Here is a 17,639-nt window from a genome sequence, read left to right on the forward strand (position 1 = left end):
TGCTGGTGTTCTACTGTGTGATAGACAAGAGGCTGTGGTTAACAGTAACAATTTGCCTAGTTCAGAGTAGTTAGGAGGAGAATGTTCAGTGTTCTGAGCACAAAGAAATGATAAATGTTTGAGGTGATGAATATATTATTTACCCATTATAATGATTTAATCATTACACAATGTATATGTGTATAAAAACATCTTAAGTATTTATAATTACTATGTGTAATTAAAAATAAAATTTGAAACAAATGTAAAAAAAATGAAAGCAGTGTAAGTCCCTCAAAGGTTCTTCTGATAATGATGGTGAATCTATTCTCATATGTTAGTGACAGTCATTGAAAAGATGGAAATAATTATCTTTAATTTAATTTCTTGTTCAATAGCATGCACCCTTCTATGGTGTCTCCGCTGTTAAAACACAATCTACCTCTCTCTCTCTCTCTCTCTCTCTCTCTCTCTCTCTCTCTCTTTCTCTCTCTCTCTCAGAATAGCAGCAGAATACAATCTGTACAATTTGTGCAATGACAAAAAAGGCAAACATAATTCAAATCATTCATTGAAATATTTTTTCAATAGAAGAGAAATACTATAGTAGAAATTAAACTATAAAGTTTGTCTTAAAGGTTATTTGAATACTTCTTTACAAAAATAAGTATACATGTTTGCAATCCTTCTCTATTTATGGGCTCAGAAAATGATCTCTAGAGAGGAAATATTCCATAAGTTTGTACCTTTCATTCCATTTTCTTCAATGAGTCCCCTGACACACAATAATGCTGTATTCTATGACACAACACACTAGCTGTTATGAGATAGGGGGAATACCCATTGGTAGCAATTGTCGTTGATGTTTTATTGTTCAAACATTCATACTTCAGAGTATATAAACTTAAAGCTTTCTTCCTTAAATTACTGTCAAGTCGAAACATTACAATAACATATGCTTTCCTTTTTAATTAAAAAAGCTCCAATATTCATATATATATATATTTTAATCTAATTTCTCATTCCTAGGCATATAATATTCACTTTTGAAACCAAAAGAATCATTTAACTTATTTACCAAGGAGAAAAATAATAATGTTGTCTGTTTAATGGTATGCCCTGTGAAATTCTGTTAAAAGGTAAAATTGTAAATTACGGTCGCCTTTCCCAATTGCTAATTATTCTGGGTATCCCTGAATGGCAACAAGTACTTAATTCATACCAAATCACTATCAATGTGCTAATTAGTAGGCCATTACTTCTTCCGTGAGTCTATAAATATTTAGGATTAGAAAGTGAACACTAGGGAATTAGATGGATTAATATTCAAAGTTACTTTTCACCTATATTGCCTGAATGCTCTGGACCTCAGATATTTCTGCTTCATCCACCTACTTTTTGGTTTTAAATTAGTAGGAATTGTTAATAAAAGATAGTTAATGTATCATCATGTTCAAGAGCCTTAAAAAATAATTCCTTTCTATGACATTATCATTTAAGTGTTAATACTGAAAGGCACTGATGGAAATTCACTTTAATTATTTCATAAGAAAATATCTTTGTGCCGGAGCTCAGTGGTAGAGTGCTTGACTCACACATGTGAGGCACTGCATTTGATCCTCAACACCACATAAAAATAAATAAATGAACAAAGATATGGTGTCCATCTATAACTAAAAGCATATTTTAAAAAAATATCTTTGATAGTTACATTTTAACAATCTAGAATGCAATTAAACAGTATAAAAGCTATTGGTTTCATTGTTTTCAAACAGACTTTCAGTCAGTATAGAGGAAACTAAATATATTTCTAGATATCTGGCAAATATCCTTTTCTTTCACCATTTATTTACAATAAGTATATAAACAAATGAACATTCTAACATTCCAACCATTATTTCAAAGACCTTCTGGGTATATACATGGTTGACAGTTGCATTATTTCTGAGGTAAAATAATATCTATTATTAAATGTTATGACATCACATACTCCCATGACTTAATCTTCTCTTCAAACACAGCAAACAATATGGGTAAAACATGGAATAACAGGCTACAGAGCTCATAAATGAACACAGAGTTCTTGCCCTCAAGAAGCTTAAAACAGAAAGATGATTTACTTGCATTTATAAAGCCCACAAATATTAACTATAAAATTCCTTTTCTGAAATTACTTTCCAGATCACAGACGACTCTAGATTTTTTAGGTTTATTAGCCCAATTGATTCTAATTTTGCTTGTACAGATTCCTTGTTCTCATTTTTCACCATTTTGATTCTGACAGATTAAAAGAGCTGTAAGTGAAAACATATGGGACATTTCTATTGCATAGCTTTTGATTTATGAAGAAAAAAGAGTGATTGTATGTCTTGAAAGTCTTAAAACAGAGAGGCACACCTAGGAATCAGGGTCCTGAGGAGTGTCCCAGAAAGAAAGAAGGGAAAGATGTGCAGGTTGTGTGGCTGGAGGCCTGGAGAGCAAGGGACAGAGAAGTTGGGAAGAGGTAAAGAGAGGAGGAAGTGGCTGGAGTCAGTGGCTAAAGTGGGTAAGCAGCATCCCACCAATGAAGATTTTTGAAGCCAGGCTAAAGAGTTTAGATTTAATGTAAAATTAAGGGAAGCCACCAAAGGATTTTATGGAAAGCAGAGATGTAATCATATTGGGGTTCAGTAAGATCTGACAACCACGTGGATGATGTTTTAAAGAACGAGACATATTAAGGTGGAGAACAGTATATTAATACTAACATGTACTCTCTGTACAAACTTTGTTTACTCATTCCCCTATTGGTAAATACTCCATAATTTATGCTAATTTTTGCTACTGAAAATAATGTAATGAGTATGTTTTACCTTGCCTCTTTGAGCAGTCGTTTATGAAGCTATATCTACTTAGAACTGAGGGATGCCCAACCTTATGATTTCATAAGATAAATGAAATATTAAATATGAATGAGATTCTCTAGAGTTACAGAACAATCCAAGTAACATTGAGACAAGGAGCATTAAGGCACTGTGGTCTCTCACAGTGGTATCTCAAACATGACATGTCCCCAACAATTCACTATTTCACACAAACCTCTCTGTCTTGTAGAAACAGAGAATGATATTTCCCTACCCTCTTACGTTTCCCATATCTTACAAATAATATGTAAGCCAAAACCTGGTTGTTATTCCCAACTCACCACCATTCCTCAGATCCAGTGTCATCAAATCTTGTCTGTTCTTCCTCCTAACTTTCTTTTGAGCCCAGCCTCTCCTTCTACATCTCTCCTCTGACTGCCCCAGTCTACCCTAATATGTCTTGTTCTCCAAAACATCACCCACATTATTATGATTTCTTACGTGAGTGTTAGTGAGGGTTAGTGAGTGAATCCCAGAAAGGAAACTGTGCTTCTGAAGAAAATTATATTTATGGAAACATGTTTAAGCAGTAAAATGTTATTCAGCTGATGTAGCAATATGTTATTAACATTTTTCTTCTTTCTTTTTAAGCCAACTTTGTTTTGTTCAGGTCTTCTTTGCGTAAAATGAAAAGGACCAAAAATAATTATTGTCTCCTGAATGATATTCTATCTTTAGGAAGATAACCAGAATTGTATGACTGTGTGTGTGTGTGTGTTACTTGGGACTGAACCCAGGGCTTTGTGCATGCGAGGCATGCACTCTACCTCTGAGCTATATCCCAGGATTGGAAGATTTTTGAAAAAGGAAATCATGGCAAAATAATTTGGGAATATGATGCATAATGTGTGCTTTTCTTACATAATTGAAATGCATATTAAATTTACTAAAAGCAGTAAGGATTGTTATTCAACTTTGTTTAACCCAGAATTTAGGTAAATTATTTTACTTAGACATCTCTTCCAAACATACTCATTAACAATTTACAGAACTGGTGGCCTGTGGAGCAGTTTGGAGGAGAAGCTTAACCCAGTACTCAAGGTTGAGATGATAAGAACTTTAGCAGCAGCTCTGTGAGTTCTGTGGACCCTTCTGGATTTGACCTCAATGATGTAATGTGATGTAGTGGTTCTCCTACCACTATTTCCAGGACCCTTAAAGTGCCACACTCTGACACTTCCAATTGAAAATATATTGCAAAGGAAGACAATTTCTGCCTCTCAATACTAAATCTTAGGTGGATTGACAGAAGATACCTATTTTCTCTTTTAATACAAACAGCAACTTCTTATCCTAAACAATATTTGTTTCGGATTGACTTCAGCTATAGAGATCTTTATTTTACTTAGCCAACATGATATAGTGCTTCTTATAGGTCAGTCAGGGGCTATTTTTAAGTGATTTACAATGTGCATTCTGTTAATCCACTTAAAAGACTATCCCCATTTTGTAGAAGGGCAAGCTGAAAGTAAGAGAGATAAAAGGAAGCATCAGAGACAGTTCAAGTCCAGACAGCTGCTGGTTACCCTGTGTTATCAACTACTGCATCTGCCTCCCATAGCCAAAGTGCATAAGGGCCATCACTCAGAAGAAAAGGATGTTACTTTTTTTAAATACAGTTTTTTAAAAATATAGTACAGTGAGTGTGCACACACACACACATATACATATATATGGCTACATATATAGCTGTATTTATATTTACAGTTTTTTTAATACTGACATCAGAAAACAGAAATTCAGTGATGCCACTAGACGAAACATCTAATTCTCTAAAGATATGGAAGTTGGATGATTTTATATTATGTACTACATGTATTTATACACATACATATATATGTTTGTGTATATATATATATACCTGTGTATGTATGTGCAAGTGTACCTGTGTGTACATGTATTATTTTTTTTGAAAAGTAGTTGAACTGAAATGAAGTAATGAGTCCAAACTTGTAGAATAAGCTGTCCCTCCTTGGTGATATTTTAGATTGATTCAGAATTGTGTTAACCTAATCACTAGTACACTTTGTTTTCTGTTGTAGTAAATAACAACAAAGATAGGTTTTATTATGCTTTTCTCCCACTAAATGTGTGCTGCAGCCATTTACAAACCCATTTGATACTATTCTTATCCTTGAGGTCTGTTTATTTGCTTTTTAAAATACATTGCATTGTCTTATTTTCAGAAAAAAAATCTTCAATAAAAATAATTGCAAGGAAGTGGGGAAAAGATCGATGACCTGTAATTTATATTTCAATAGAGATACTAAAATAAGCTGCTTTTATTTCTGACTTATTTTAGAGGATGGTTTTAAAGCCTTTTTTGACAGCAACTACAACCCTATACTAAAGCAGGAGCTGCTTAGGGGAAAAAAAAATCTCACTCTCCCAAAATATCAATAAAATGAGCAAGAAAAATTAGCTTCACAGCAGGCCACTTTAATGAGACACAGAAGCAAATTGGACAAGGCAGATAATATGATGCTTTTTGGAATATAATAGAGAATAGAATTAGTAAGTATAAAAGAATTCCCATCATTGTATAAGTCAAACTCCCAGAATAGGAGGAAAATCTTATTCATCTATATAAAAAGATGGACAGGAAGACATGTACCTGTGGGTTCTGAGGATCCCTTCTTGTGTATATGTTTATGTAGATGGATGCAAATCTGTCCATATAGACTACTCTATGTAGAGCTTAGTATGCTATCGCTATTATGAATTACAGCAAAAAAAACCATTAATATAGCAAACCTGAATTTCTATGAAGAAAAAATAGGGTGTGCAACCTCTTGAATCTAATATAATATTTCCCAAGTATACAAATCAACTCCGTTCAAAAACTAAAACTATATTTTGGAGGCCTTAAAGAGATTCTCAGAGTAAAATAGTAACAACCACAAAACATTAATGATTCCTCAGGATTAACAGATCCTTCTCAAGTAAATAAGTAATTTTTGAATCAACATATATAAAGCTTACCAAACTTTTGTGATAGCCTTACATGAGAAAAATAAAATACTTAATTTAAAATATATATCATTTAAAATTTATACACCTAAAGGAGACATCATTTTGAAAACTTCCTGAGACTTTTTTTTTAACTCCCCAGGAAAACCAATTCAATTTCAATAACTATTGTCAGAATTCATCATCAATTCTAAGGCATGATGTGAAGAGTCTGGGTTAAGTCCTTAAGAATTCAAGCGGTTACAGTAAATTCTCACTCCAAGTCAGTTCCTCACAGACAGTTTTTAAGAGGTGACACTTCAAAGGTTTTGCTTGTGAATTGTCCTTACAGTATTTATACAGCATGACCATTTGCCACACAGTATTTGGTGTGGAAAGGCACATAGTTCTGGTTCCTGCCCTCATTTGTGCATTCAACGTGTATTTATTTTATACCTACTGTATGTCTGGCACTAGGCTAAAAAGGGAAAGTTAGACAAAAAAATGAGAAGTATTAAAAGTGCAGTGCCTCTGGAGTTAGAACAAACTAGATTAGAATTCCAAATGTGATGCTGCATAACTGCAGCCGTGGGCAAATTATTACCTGCAAGGACACTGCAGTTCCTCCAGCCATTTACTTATATAATACAGCTCACTATAGATGTGTAGCAAGCTACAGGTCTGATTTGTCTAAGCTAGTTTATGCCATCCTCACCTCACAGTCCCAAAGCTTGTGTAGATTTACACAAATTCAGTTGTTTTGAGGGTTGGTAGAATGAGCTGATTAGGCAGATACTTACCTGAGCCACAGAGGGTATCTGGGACAAAATAATAACAGAGGCTCAAACTAAGTCTAAGGACAATGAATTTTTCAGGAGAGTGGCATTTTTAATTACTGCACAATATATGGCTGAAGATTGTTTCCTGACCCCACACTTTCTCTTAGGGTTTTGTGTCAGATTCCTGGGGAAAGAGAAAGACAAAATGAAATAGAAGGGCTGTTTCACAAATTCATAAGAGTCACTAAATGCCTATGGCAGGTCTCTTTTACAGTTCACAAAACAACAAGAAGCCCTAGCACAAGGATAGGGAACTTGTGCTACATGTACTAGGAGATAGCAGAAAGGCCCGAGAAATTCCTGCATTAGTTAGAGCAAGGGAGGCGCCGTGTTTGTGAGCATGCCTGATGCCCACTCTCAGATGGGTAGAAGCCAAGAGATGGGGTGGGAGTTACTACTTTTCTAGATAGGAAAACCTCCTTTTACCTTCAGACTTGCACAGAAACAGAACTTAAAGTAGCTCTGCTTGGTTCAATGGGGTTCCAGAATACAGAGGTCCTACGTTAAGTTTTGTTGTTAAATTAAGGTGCCTTAGAAACAGGACATAACTGAAACTTGACAGCTTATGCTCCACATATTTTGCTTTAAGCCTTTCCCTCTACCCTCAAAAAAATTTTTTTGGACAAACCTATAGTACTGATTTTGGTTTGTTGTTGTTGTTTTTCATTTATTGGCCAATAGACAGTTTTTAAAGTTTTGATTATGACTTGCTTAGCAATTTGTGAGACAATATAAGAAAAATAAGACACAGAAACTGCTTTCAAATGCTATATCTTGGGGAGGCAATGTGTCATACAGTTGTAACAGTGGCTGCTTAGCAGTAGAGTCTGTACTACAAGGTGCTACAGAAGCACATAAAGAAGGGACCTCTGACAACTCTATGAAAGAAGGGAGGTTTCCATTTTTATGAAGAAATCTGTATTTAAGTTGAGTTTTGAAGTTAAGGTTAAAGCTCATGAGGTCTTATAAGAAATTAAAAAAAAAATCCAAACAAAGGGAAGAGCATGTTCATAGATGTGAGAGAATTAGAGAACACGGCATTCCCTAGAAAGAGAGATAATGCCGAATGGCTGGAGAAGTGAGTGTGTGTGTTTGTGTGTGTGTGTGCGCGCGCGCGCGCGTGCATGTGCACGCATGTGCATGAATGCACATGTGAGCACATGTGTGGCATATGTATGCTTGGTAGTGGAAAGTAGAAGGAATTCCCAGTTTCAAATGTTCTTTGCATGCTGTACTAAATTTTTTAAAAGCCCTGGAGAACCCCAGAAGCATTTCAACAAGGGAGGGGAGTAACATGGAAATATTCACTTTCAGAAAGTTTCAGTTTGGAGGGGAAGAACTGAAGGAGGGAAACCAGCAAGGAATATAGTTCACAAAAAGAGACAAGGGGTTCCCTCCTGGCAGCAGAGGGGAAAATATCTGAGGGAAAAGCAGAAAGACACAGGAGGCTACTATCCCTATTGTAGAGATAATATGAGATTTTAAATATCAGAAATTTCAATTCAAGTAAGTTAGAAAGATGCAAATAGGTCCAATAAAATATAGTTAATTATGCTATGAAAGTATAGTTTTCTCAAGAGAATGAGAAATATCATCAATTCGTGGAAAACAAGGATTCTAAAATTTTATCGTCATATCCTCCATAGGACTTTATTAAAAGCACCCTAGGAATCTTTTAATAAAAATTAGGTGCTTCCACTTGAAGTCTCATTTTCTATTTTAATTTCCTATAGCAGAACTTTCAGAAGCTAAAAATAAAGTTTACTGGGACTGTTTAAGGGGAATGAAATGAGAAAGAGAGACTGTGACATTGAATTCCCAAAGCTTAGTTCAAGGTATTCACAGTAACACCCAAATGCTTTCTTTGCTCTCACCTCATCCAGCCAGTCACACCATCCTACCCGCTCACACATGTGTACACTTGAGTTTTGAGCCATAAATCTTACAAAGTCTGTCAACTGACAGCCTAATAACATGAAAGGAGTATCTGCAAACAAGATGGTCTCGAGCCATTGCTCATGACCCTGAACGAATCAGGGCCGGGTTCCCCTTGCCTTTTAGAGCCTCTCCTTTAATCACTTAACTGGGTAGATTGATGTGACACTTAAGAAATAAACCTAGAGGTCTCTATTTTCCAGCTATCTACTGGTCTTATTTATTCTTTCCTGAATAATTAAGTTGAGCTTGTCATATTTTTGAGACCTAATCAATGTATAAATGAGGGGCAGCTGATAATCTGGCCTTTTGTGCCTGAATTAGTTATTCACAGGGAATTCAACCTTTTCCAGCTTTCTACCTGGTAATCATTGAGGAGTATTCAAATAACAACATGGTGAGATTAAGGGCTAAGGCAGTGGTTATCAATCTTGGCTACACAGGGGGGAAAAAAAGTCACCTTTGGAAAGGTTCTGCTGGGTTTTAGAGAGGCATTTTAATATTTTAATACAGATGCTTTGGCCCTAAACCAAACCCAACAAATAAGAACTTCTGTGTGGTTGGCCCAGGCAGTTTTACAAACATCCACTATAAATCCTGATGTTTAGTCACTGTTAAGACAAAGAAGGCATCTCCCACATTCACCAGCTTCTACCAGTGGTGGAAACCAATGATCCACAAAGCAAAAACGTTTCACCAAGAAACAGGTAAGAAAGCTGATTCTCAGAAGCCACAAAGGCCTACTGAATCAGAATCTAAGAAACTAGGACCCAGAAATCTAAATCTTTGACAAGTTTTAGATGAAGTTTAGATTCACCTCCTTTTGAGAACCACTCTATATGGGTTACAGACAGCTGCTTTGTTTTATTGCTATGTCAACTCTAGGTGATATTATAATTACTTGGGGATTGTAAGGAGTCTGGGGGGTTCTCACTGAGACATATCAATTACTATTTCAGTTATTCAGGAAGAAAGAGAATGGGGGCAAAAAAAATAGCCACACATAAAACAAAAACAAAGAGGAAGTACATTTCCTGTCTTAAAAAAACAGACATTACCCTTTGGAGAAAATAATCCTTAAACACTTGTGTTGCCCAACTCTCTATTACTGTAAAAAATACCTGAGATAATCAACTTATGAAGAGGAAAGGCTTATTTGGGGCTTATAATTTTGGAGGTTTCAGTCTGTGACTAACTGGCTTTATTGCTTTGGACCTGTAGTGGCAGGCCCAAACAAATTATGGCAGGAGAACTTGGTTGAGGAAGCCTATTTACCTAACGGCTAGGTGCAAAAGAGAGGGAAAGAAAGGGGCTGATGCCCCAATAGCCCCTCAAGAACAAGCCCAAGTGTCCTGAAGACCTCTTAGTAGGCCTTGCCTTTTAAAGGTTTCTCTTCCTCCCAAGAGCACTATAGGCTGGAGTCCAAGCCTTTATCACATGGACCTCGGGGAGGACACTTATCTTACACGGTAGCAGTGCCTTGTAGATGATTACAGAGTAATATAAGGAAAAGTTTAGAAATGCTAAGAGGATTCACTGAAGCCAGTCTCTTTTGATAAATCATACGTCTGGAAGCCTCTGCAGAGACTAAGAGCTACTTCTGGACTATGAAGCTATCCATGAAGGACTCCATCTAAAAGCCCAAAGGTATATACAACAGTTGTCCAAAAACCAAATGAAGGGTACAAATATCTCCAATATTTTAAAATTATATTTAGAATAATAGTTTCAATGTTTTGCATAGCATTTAAATAGAGTGAAATCTTCCCCCTCTTTAACATTTTTTTTTTCTTATTGGTGTCACTTCTGCTCAGTTCCTGAACATCTTTCATGGAACATTCCTAGCAGCTTCTGCATGTAGTATTTCCAGTTAAACCAGAACACTTGTGTAGTATCCAAAAGGGGAATCTCCTCAAAAGGGAAAAACAACCCAAATCCAAAAATAAAACTAGGACATGCCAAAAGAGTCCAGTAGAGATTTGGGGTGGTACTGTTTCTATGAAGTGGCACTTTGCTCTGTGAAGCTCTGTTTCCATGAGGGTAGAGAAACTGTCATTTTCCTGAACCTCAGGCAGAGTACACTCACACCACACACACACACACACACACACACACACACACACACACACACACACACACAAATGACTATGTACATATAGAGTATAAAATGACTATCCATCATACATGTCACATGTATTTAAATGTGTGTATGATTGTACAACTGTGTGTATATTTCTCATATTTACTCCCTTTTCATTACTAGTGGGCATTACATGATGGCATAAGGTATTTGGAGACAACATGAGGAATCCCAACTCCTTCGGTCCATAATATATAGTGTGGGATAATCAGAAAAACAAAAATCAGGGTGAGCATTCCTATCATCTGCTCACTACATGATTATGTAGTGAAAAATGATTTTCACTAGTAAGGGCTTCCCTGATGTCATATACTAAGACTGCTCTGATGAGCAAAAAGTGCTGAAAAAGTAAAATCCCTGTGGTAGTTTACATGATTAAATCTGTAAAGATGAGTGGAGAGAATTCACTAACAGTATGTGTTACATATCATTTAAGCATAGGCTTCATCTGAAGCTGCGTCCTCAGCCAGACAACAATGCTATCCCGGGTCTGCTGTGGCTCGGACCCAATAAAATAAGCAAGTTTCCTGCTAGTGATCACGTGAGCATGTACAGACCAAAGTGAGTTCGAGTTTGAATAAAGAAGGTTCACTGCTACATCTGAGATCGTCACTGCAGTGTGAGAGCTGTTCCCTGATGTTACATGGTCTGCACTGAGGTGGAGATGGTAGAGAGAAGTAGAAGGCCAAGGTCATCTTGAGCACAGATGTCCTAACTCTCCCATGTTTTCTAATCCCCATCCCTCCCAACACTCTGAAAGGTACCTTTTCCCTGCTTTAGCCTATAGAAAAACAGCGAATTTTGGGTAATCATTTGTCAACTAACGCACCAAAATATTTGTTCTTAGAGGTGTAACTGATGCTACTTAACACTCAGTTCAGAGTGGCCATGCTATTTTGCCCACCGATTTGGTTTAAACTTGGTGACTGAAAGGAATCATCACAGAATACTTCTTAATCCACAACCGGCTTGTTTTAGAGAGCACTACAGAGCAGCAGAAGTAGCAGTAACAACCAACATTCACTGGACCTCTTTGTGGCCTAAGCACTTATTTTCATTGCCTCATTTCATCCTTTTAGGAACATGATTTGGAAGGTGCTCATTACCCCCATTTTTCAGCTGAGGAAAGTGAGGTAAACTAGATGTTAAATAACTTGCTTAAGATCCCATAGCTGGCTAATAAATGTCACCACCTAATTTCAGATACAGGCAATTAATTCCAAAGATCCCTTTTAACCACAGCTCTGCTGTGTCTCATCTAGAGAGGACATTCAGAAAACCTATAAGAAAAATCCTAGAAAATGAAAATGTGATATTTTATCAAACTCACTCTGATACTTTATGTTGATTACCTAAGCAGATCAGAAGGCCATGAGTGTCCGAATAATCTAGAAATAGATCCTAAAGTCCTGTTTCCACACTTTTCTCTCTCATGTAACCTACAGTGTAGACTTACAGCTATGCTTCTATTTTTGTATTTGAGGGTTGTTTTGATATTAAGGGTTGATTGTACCCAACTCTCTCCCCCTTAAGTACATTCTGTGAGGGCCTCTTCAGATATTGTTCATCTAGATAATGGTGTACAATTTTAGCCTGAAAGCTAAACAATAGGTCCTATTTTCATTATTCTCTTGGGACAATAAAATTAATAACACTCAGCAGGGTCACTAAGCTCTTGTCAAACCAGTCACTGAGTCCTTCCCATTCAAAAGATACACTGCTATAATTGACCCAGGACTATGTTTTAATTTGTGTGTCCCAATGGGATCTTTGCCAGAACATCAGATTAAAACCAATCCTAAATAGCTTTGCCATTTGTTTCAAGGATGAATGTAGCACTTTAATTTTACAAATGGTGTATGGTTGCCACCACACTCCAGGGAAGTCCAAGACAAGGGCAATAAAACTGAAAACACTACCTTAAAAATTCACAGTCATCAGTCAACAGCATTCATTGAATTGTCTGTGTGGTTCAGAGTCACAGTACCAGTTTCTCCATGGAAGACTCAGTTTCAAATATTCAGAGTCATCATCAGATCATAGGTTAAGCTAACTTTCAGTTTGGAAAGTATCACCTTAGAATACCCACCCAAGAGTTTGATTATGTATTTATTTTAAACAGAAATAAATGTTCTAAATATTTATTTCTATACAAAGTTATTTGTCCCCCCCCTTTTTATTTTTTTGGTAAAAATGTCAAGAAATGAAGAGTTATTGAGAAAAGGATGATACAATGAAGGAATCCAGATGCAAAGGCCCAGGGAGATCAACTGAATGACTCTAGCCAGCAGCTTAGCAAGTGCTCTGTCTAAAGGGGCAGCCCATATCCAAATTTTCCCTACTATCAGTACAGAAATGGGGGTGCTTGTGTGCCAGAAGTACACTTTTTCAAAAAAAAGTGAGAAATCTAGATTTTTATGTGACAGTTACTGATGTTTAAAGTTTGCAATCATTTCAAAAATGATCTACGAAATATTGCATAAGCCAGATCTGCCCTTTGGTAAATAAATATCTAATGTTTAAAAATGTTGTTTTCTTCATAATAACCTTGTATGAAAAAGAAAGCTAAGTTATCCTGTACCTACTATGTGCCAGTCATACACACTATCCTATAAAACAGGTTTCATTATTCCTGTTACATAAATAGGAAAACTAAGAGGGATAAAGTGATGTTCCTAAGATCATTCAGCTGGTCAGCTGGTGCAATCATCTAAGTGCTTCTATATTCAAAGTTCATGTTTTCCCTGTGAAATCCATCTTTGACAGGCTCCAGATAGAAACAGAATTTGAGGACAATCTCAGAACCCATAAACCATCTGAAACATAATTTAATAAAAGTCAATATAAAATAGGACTTGCCATCTCTAGAAAAAAAAATGACTTGGAGAAAAGATTTGTCAAGGTATAAATGATATCAGGGTGCTTCTAAATCTAATGTCTCAAATGTTATCAAGGAATGTAAAATATAACTAACAAAAGTTGTTTAAAGTGTGAGCTAAATAAATATTGAACAATTAAGAACTCGTTACATAACTGAAGGGTATCTAGAAAACCAAAAAGCAAAGGAGCCCAAGAATCCTGCTTTTGTTAATGCCTTTCATGGAAAAGGATCCCTGATAAGTTCCTTGACAGTCAGCCGAGTATTCTGTTCTATTTAGTAAGTTAAATGAGTTAACTCATCAAAGAGTGAAAGGGGCATATTAGGCCTCCTAGTCCTGTGAAATGAGTTAAAACCAACTTCCTGCTTCTTCTCTTTCTCCATGTTCATGAAACAATCTTTAAAAACATATTTTAAAATGTCCCAAGGAAACCTTTCTATGGAGGAGCAATATTTAAAGAGATTTCTAGTTACTTGGTAATTCAATCAAGTATTCAATCTATCTATCCCTCTCTCCCTCACTATAGTTTAGATCTTGAGTATCTCACAAAGGCCACATGTTAAAGCCTTGGTCCCCAGGACGGCATTACTGAGAGATGGTAGAAGCTTTAAGAGGTGGAGCCTAGTGGAAGGTCTTTAGGTCACTGGCGGGTGTGCCCTTGGAGAGGATGGTAGAACTCCAGGCCCTTCCTTTTTCCTCTTTTGTGTTATGTCCTAGCCATGAGGTAAGCAATTCTGCTCTGCTATTTGTACCCACCATAATGGAATGGAACCTCTAAAACCATGAGACAAAATAAACCTTTTCTTTTCATGTGCAGATTATGTCAGGTATTTATTATAGAAATTGAAGGTGAGTAACACTGACACAAACATACACAATTTACTTGAAATTTTATAAATATATATGTACAGATACATAATATGTATGTGTGTGTGTGTGTGTGTGTGTGTGTGTGTGTAAATTAACTAATATGAATTCATTCCCAGGATCCAATCACTACTAGATAAATAAGTTTCTGAATTGGAACTTACCAAGACTATACAGACCTTTTCCAGCACCATATTTAGCTTAGTCTAGAAGTTTATAAACCGTTAATAATAATGAGATGTGCACTGAGACCATGTGAAAACTGGCACTAATGGGTCCATTTATTTCATTCTCAAAGTCAACTTTCCTTTGGGTTTCTTCACCATCTTTTTGATCCATCTAAAACATCAGGGAGTATAAATTAAGCAACCATTTTCATACAGTAAAAATAATAAGGAAAAGTTTAAGCAGTTAATGTAGTTAATACAGTCTTCCCACCATGCTACTGAGCTCACTGATGGCTCAGAGTGAACATGACATAGGAGATTTGTTTCTGAGGTTTTCTTAGTTTTACATCTCCTGTGTCTCTCATGGTATGAGCATCTTATCATTAGGACAATTCTAGCATTTGAAGAAAAGTATTTCTCATATTGAGTGGCTCTCAGCACAAGCTGTCTATGTAATCCCCTGCTTCTCAGTGGAAGAGAAAGTGGAATAGTCAGATGCTTGAGGAAAATCTAGCTGTTCTTCTTCTCACTGAGGAATGAAATGTTGGTTTCAAATAAAAAAAAATTTACTGGGAATTTTCAAGAAGAATTCATCATTTCTGATATCTCCCTTCAACAATGACATTATAACCTGATCCTTCATTTGGATTTTATTTCTCTGAAATGCAAATAAGATAAAGCCTACTTAATAATGGTTGTACTTTCTTCTCCACTCTTCTATAAATATTGTTTTAACATTTCTATCTCTACTTAGTATATCACATGAACAACTTGCAGAAACTCCCTGTCTCATTTTCCTCCAATGCATAAGAGAATCATAACATGATCTGTGTCATAAAATTGTTTTCTTTTCTTCTTTTTTTTTTTGGTGGTGCTGGGGATTGAACCCAGAACCTTGTGCATGCAAGGCAACAACTCTACCAACTGAGCTATATCCCCAGCCAGAATTGTTTTCTTAACTGAATGATAGTGAACATAGGGAGAACCAAGAAGGGTGCCTAGCACATGGCAAACAATTAAAATACATAGGCTATACTATTGCTATCTAATATTTTTTTAATTGCTGAATTCTATGCTAAGTTCTAGGAGGCAAAGATGAAAAAGATAAGATTCTTATCTTTGAAGAGCTGAAAAAATGAAATGAATGACCATAATACAAAAAGTTCCTCATGTATATGTCTTCTTAGAATGTGATCTACATTTTCTCAATGACTCTGTTCACTAACTTAGCTTCTGGCTTCATATACATAAATTGTAAAACAAATTCCAATTTTCTGTCTTTTCTATGATATCAGATGTGTTACCATGAAGTACCTTCTATTTAGAATTAAGTTAAAAATCAGCCCATTGTTACAAAACACTAGATTGTACAGTCATATAAGTTTCTTTGAACATTGTCCCCCCAATTTATTTTAGAGATAATAGTTATTAAATTATGGTAAAGATATCAGAAGATGATAATACAAGTTGATTCTTTTCTACAAGACAAAAAGGCATGAAAAGACCACAGTAAACATCACTAACAGGATAGGGTATGTAGATCTTTTGCAAAAGCCCTGAGTCAAGGAGACCCATTTTGAACTTTGGGCTTATTTAATAACATTAAGCAAGAACACTTAACTATCCACAAGAAAGACCAACAACATAAATCAGACATCAGTCCACATATTTCAAAATCAAAGCTATAAAGCAAAATGATTTGTGGGAGCAACCTAACAGCTCTAATATATTATAGCTCTTTTCTGAGAATACTTAAGCATATTAGTTATCCAAATTAGGATTTTGTTGTTGTTGATGGCGCCAAAAAGAAAAATATATGCCATTGAGACTTTTTTCTCCTCACCTACAGGATACTTTCAGCGAATGCAAGGCTTTCTCAAGCACACCTTAGTGATAGATTACTCATATAAATATAATTCATCGGAAAGGTCCTACCAATATGGATTATTAGGGAAAAAAATCCAAACTGACATAGTGCCACACTTACAGGATTATAATTTGATGCAAATTATGAGATTTCCCCCATATAGAAGCTAAGAACCATATTGTAGCACCAAAGTATAAGAAAACTACAAAAGCATTTGGTTTAGTATATATAATCTTGGAGATTGTATGTTCCTTTGGGTCATATTTAAGCTCATTTTTTTAAAGTTTCAATAAAACTACGTACAACTCCACTATTGGAAATATCTTTTGAAATCTCATTTTCTTTCCATTTCACAAACATCTGATGTTGCCACAATTTTTAAAAACATATTGAAAACAGTACGCATGCATGAAGACACCATAATCAGTATGCATGTATTTTTTGCATTTCATGAATGCCTGTGAAGATTTCCCTATCTTTCCCCACAGCTAATTTTATTGTTCATTTGCTATTGTGTTGTCACAATAAAGAATAGAAACTAAGCTATCTGGGTATCTGATTTGTCTGAAGCAGAGTTTCCTCAACTATGTTGATAATATTCTCAATAATAACACAGTGGATCCCCAGTAAGTCATTTTAAATATATGGTGTACTAATTATTTTACATTTGAAAAACCATGTTGGAAAATCTTAAATATAAGGAATATCAGAAGAGAAAATCCAAGATTTCCACATAATTCTTACTGAAAATGCCATATTATTTCACTGTTTTGATCTTCTCTATAGCAAATAGGAAGTTAGAATTTCTGAGGGTACCTAGCTTAAGCACAGAATCTGGAGCCAAACTACAGGGCTTGGTTCTAACTTCACCACCGCTATAGTCTGGATCTTAAAAGTCCCTCAAGGGCCCATGTGTTAAAGCCTTGTTCCCCATAATGGCACTATTTGGAGGTGGTAGAACCTTTACGTAGTGGGACCTAGTGGGAGGTCTTTGCATTTTTCGAGTGTGCCCTTAAGGAATATAGTGAGACCCCAGCCCCATCCTCTTCCTCCTCTCATGAATGTCCTGGCCACAAGGTGGGCAACTTTGTTCTACCATATATGTCCCACCATA

Source organism: Spermophilus citellus (genome assembly GCF_964194105.1).
Source record: "Spermophilus citellus genome assembly, chromosome: 10".
In the NCBI taxonomy this organism is placed as follows: Eukaryota; Metazoa; Chordata; class Mammalia; order Rodentia; family Sciuridae; genus Spermophilus; species Spermophilus citellus.